Below are 4,952 nucleotides of genomic sequence, written 5' to 3' on the forward strand. Positions count from 1 at the left end.
AGAATGAGGGATATGATGCCCTTACTTTCTTGACTGCAGTTAAAATGCATATCAGGTACACAGGACCCAGCTCTGGTTTCTAGGGCTCCAGAGAGAGCTTCACAAACTAAGCTTGTTCAGGTCAGGAGACTGTTAGGCAGTGACATGAGTGAGGAAGATTTGGAGGGGCTGGGACTGCATAGTTCAAAGAAGGAAAGATTACGGAGAACGTCTGCCTCCTATGTGTAAAGATCTAGGAGTAGAGGGATCAGAGGGCTTCTGGATGGGACTGGACTACAGAGCAAGATGAGAGGGCCAAAGCTGTGGCCAGGAAGGTCTTTACCCAATGCCAAGGATAGCTGCTGAATCAGAGATGCTCTGTGCGGCCAGGACATTGGGGAGGAAATGGACAGCCCATCTTGAAGGAGTCTGAGGAGCCGCCCCTAAGGGGGATGGAGCAGGGGCAGAACTCAGAGCCCCTGGGAGCAGGAGAATGGAGTCACTGGTGAGTCCAGATGAAGCCATGCAAATCAGAACTGTGCTACCCAAACAAAATCTCCTAGAGGTGTCGTTGGCCAGGGCAGTGGCTGTCAGGAAAAGGGGGGTGGAATGCAGGGGCTTTTATGGCAGAAGTCACTGTCCCCTGGCTCTGCAGGGGAGAAGTCGAAGGTCTGCAGACCTATGCTGGTCTACAACCTTCCATGGGAGGTCACCTCCTCTGGCTCTGGGTGCCCCAGGCATAGCCGGGGGAATGGTGAGTGGCATCCTTATCCCACTCTCTGCCACCATCTGCACACGGACTCTTTCCTCAGTTTGTGTCTCTATTTCACTCCTCTCTGAAGGACAAGAGTCCTATGGGATAAAGGATCGCCCACTCCTCTGTGAGCTCATCTGCGTTTCATTAGTTGCCTCAGCAAAGATTCCCAGATGAGGTCACGAGGTCTCGCTCTGCCCTGAGTGTAACCTTTCTAAAGGTTGGGTGGAGACTTGGGGGCAACTCAAATTTTAATTGGGAATCTGAGGCCCGTGCATCTGGAGACTCTTCAACCAGGGAGTCACACCTCACCAGGGACACTTCCCACTTACTTGTTTGGTTTGGCGTATTTTGCCCTCCTTGCTTTCCCATCAACTAGCCAGGACAGAGCACCAGTGCTGAGACTGACTCGGCTCTTCCCTGCGGAATATGGGCGGGCATGGAGCCTGCGATCAGAGCGGAGATGGGGCTTGGGGGCTTCTGGGGCTCCTCTCCTAGGGCAGGGTCTCTTCTGGAGACTTTGCCGCGATACTGGGGCCTCTAGAGTCAAGAGCCTGTGCGTGGCTCTAGCGCAGCCAGCTTGGCCAAGCCACTGGTTTGTGGGGAACCACTCCCTCTGCTGGACAGAGTGAAACCAGCTCTCCTTCGTGCACCCAGGCTTTGTCTCCTTGGGTCACAAGTTCACTCACAAAGGAGAGGGCCAGGAGGTCAGGAAGTGCAGCTCCCATCCTTCTTCAGATGGGGAAACTGAGGCTAGATAGTGAAAGGCGTTGTTCAGGGTTACATAGAGAGTCACATTAGGAGACTGAACTGGGAACGGGCTGCCTTCCACACATGCCAGGGCCTGGGAATGTCACTTAGCATCCTGGTGACATCCTAGAGGTATGGACTGGAAGAACAGGCTGGACTCGTGGGTGGGTGGCACACAGCCCAGCCCGGAGCACAGGCTGGAGAAGGGGAAGGTGTGGGAATGTGGCACTGGCCTTCTCACCTACAGAAGTGCCATCTGCACCTATAGATCAGCCCACATGCTGAGGTGACCCTTACCAGGCTGTGCAGGTGACCCTGGCTTTGCCTCACTCCGTATTTCTAGGAAGACTTGTATAAACAGTGCTTTTGTAAACCCAGTTCTCTATACCCTCCCTCCTCCTCCTGTGCTCCAGATCAAGTTTCATGGTTGAGCTGTCCTCCTCATGCCTGGCTATGGCGGTGTAGGTCGGGCAAGTGGATGGCAGGGCTAGCTGGTAGACCCCAGCATCCAGCAGCGTGAAAGCAATACATGATCACTTTTCCTCAGCTCATCTGTTTCAAGAGCTTATAGAAAGAAGAGGAGCAACATACGCCATCCCGTAGAGTCCTCTAGCTGCCCAGGGGCTGCGCCACCATAAACACTGGGCATCTAGTGTGTGACAATGGTACCAGCAGCCCTGCGGGCCAGGCTGGGAAGCAGTGGATTCAAACACTATCGCTTTCCATGGTGACGACGTGAAAGACCAGGAAAGGGTGACAACAGGTGAAGGCCAAGCCCGAGTTAGCTGTGGATCTGATGGGCGATGGGCCACCACAGCCTCATCCCACAGACCCGAGGCCCTGGGCTGCCCTGTGGGGTCCCAGAAGGCGCTTCCTGAGGGCTGCTCCCTGCCGGCTCTGAATGTGGCAGGCACGGGGGCCTGGAGATCTTTGTTTTGCCCATTTTGGTTCAAGAGCTCCCCTGGTATTTTGCTAAGCCTTCCTTAGACCATACGGCACACTAGTATTTTCCACCCCTATTCCCTTCGCCCAGCGAAGACTACATTGCCCTGTGCCCTTTGCTCAGGGCAGACGAGTACTGTGGCCTGGTTGTTCTCCCCAGCTGCCTCTGGCTTTTGCCCTAGTTCTTTTCACATAGGGCATCCCCTCTCCCCCCTGTACTATCGTTGCCCATTGCTTCCATGTTGGCATCTGCGCTTAGAGGATCTGACCCAGTCTAACACTACACACTTCCTGAAAGCTTGGGCCTCATAGCTCTGCTTTGGGCCATGCAGTGTGGGCAGTGAAAGTGGACAAGATAAAAGACGCTCTGGGCTGGGTGTGGCGGCACAAGCCTGTAATCCCACTCCCTCTGGAAGCTGAGGCAGGAGGATCCCAGTTTTAGGGTCAGCCTGAGCAACTTAGCAAGATCCCATTTCAAAAACAAATTTAAACAAGGGCTGGAGATGGGACTCACTGGTAGAATACTTGACTTGCATTTACAAAACCCTGAATACCCATCACTGCCCCTTTCAGAGTCCCGAGTAATCCTACAACTCCCTAATTTCAATTATTCCCTATATGATACCTTAAAGGATAAACTCTAGTAGAAAAATGCAAGAAAAATTAAGATATGAACAAAATACAAAGGCAAAGGCAAAAGTGCTCCTCCCTCTGAGTCAGCACATGTGTGTGTCACAGCTGTCTAGAATTTCCCCGAAGGCTCACTGCTGAAGGCATGGGCGGCAGCTGGCGGGCTTTGGGGATGTGTCTGGATCAGAAGGACTCTAACTTCCCCAAGTGAATTAATCCACTTATAAGTTCATAGCTCAGTGGGCTTAGTAGGAGGCAGGGCCTAATTGGATGCTACAGGTAACAGAGGATGTGGCGTATCTTGTCCCCAGAACACCCTCCCCAGATTCTTTCCTTTTATGCTTCCTGATTGCCAGAACATGAGTAGTTTCCCCATGTTCCTGCCTCACTACAGGCCTAAGGGCAATGGAACTGGCTCATCATGGACTGGACTGAAACGCCTGAAAACATGAGCCAAAATAAATCTTTCCTCTCTTTAAATTGACTTCCTCAGGTATTTTGCTACAGTAATGGAAAGCTAACACAATGTGTTAAAGAAAATGTGCATGTGAAGGAGTAGATTAAACTGTTAAAATCTTTTAGAAAAGACAACATCAGAGGGAAACAGAGCCTAAGAGGTCCAGCCCCGCCTTACTCTGCTGTAGAAATCTTCCCTTGTAGGTCCTTGAAGCACACTTCAGCCATGTAATAGCTGCAGGAATGGGGATTAATTTGCTTCTGAATTTGTAGGCAGGGAGCCAGTGCTTTAATAATCTTTGGTGCCATATGAATTCTGGATTCTGAGAATTGTACTCAGCTTCTTAGTCCTGTGGCTGTTACCCCTGCCTAATGAGGCAGCCTTGGTTGTGTTCAAAGAGCCGCAGCTTGGTCTAAACACTGAGACATCCTCCTGCTTAGAATAAGGAATCAAGGCCAGCTGGGTGCGGTGGCTACTTGGGAGGCTGGGGCTGGAGGACTGCAAGTTAAGCCCAACCTGGACAACTCAGTGAGATGCTGTCTCAAAAATGAATGAGTAAATGAATGGGGACACAGCTCAGTGGTAGAGCTTCGCCAGGCTCTGATCCCCAATAATTCTCCCTCCTCGAAAAGAAACTGAGACAGTCAAACGATGAAATTAAAGAAGCGAATAAATATATGAAAAAATGCTCCACATCACTAGCCATCCACGAAATGCAAATTAAAACACCACTAAGATATCATCTCACCCCAGAAAGAATGGCTATAATAAAGAAATCAACCAACAACAAATGTTGGAGAGGCTGTGGGGAAAAAGGAACCCTTTTCCACTGCTGGTGAGAATACAGACTGGTGCAACCATTACGGAAATCAGTGTGAGACTCCTTAGAAAACTTGGACTGGGAATCTCATTTAAACCAGCTATTCCTCTACTGGGAATTTTCATGGAGGATCTGAAAACATATCATAGTGATATATGTGTGCCTATGTTTATAGCAGCACAATTTGTGATAGCCAAATCTTGGAAACAACCCAGATGCCCATCACCTGAGGAATGGTTGAGAAAGATGCGGTATTTTTACACAATGGAGTATTATTCAGCTATTAAGAATGATAAACTCGAAGGCTTTATATTGAAGTGGATGCCACTTGAACATATACTCATAAGTGAAATAAACCAGACACACATGTATAAATATCGTATAGTTTCCCTAGTATAAAAATTCAAAAGAAGAAATACAAATAGAAAGGTATAATACAAGTAAAAGGAAAGCAAGAACTCGAGGACTAAGTAAGAGAGGGAAAGGAGAAGAGTTAGGAAACATGACAGTGACAAGCCATATAGTTATATGTAGAAGATGGGCAAGGCAATGATCCTGAGAATCTCCAGAAGATTTTTGAATCTGGCAGTTAATTGGAAAGATTCTCACCCTGACTAACT

This window comes from Octodon degus, unplaced genomic scaffold (genome assembly GCF_000260255.1).
Source record: "Octodon degus isolate 3935 unplaced genomic scaffold, OctDeg1.0 scaffold00015, whole genome shotgun sequence".
NCBI lineage: Eukaryota > Metazoa > Chordata > Mammalia > Rodentia > Octodontidae > Octodon > Octodon degus.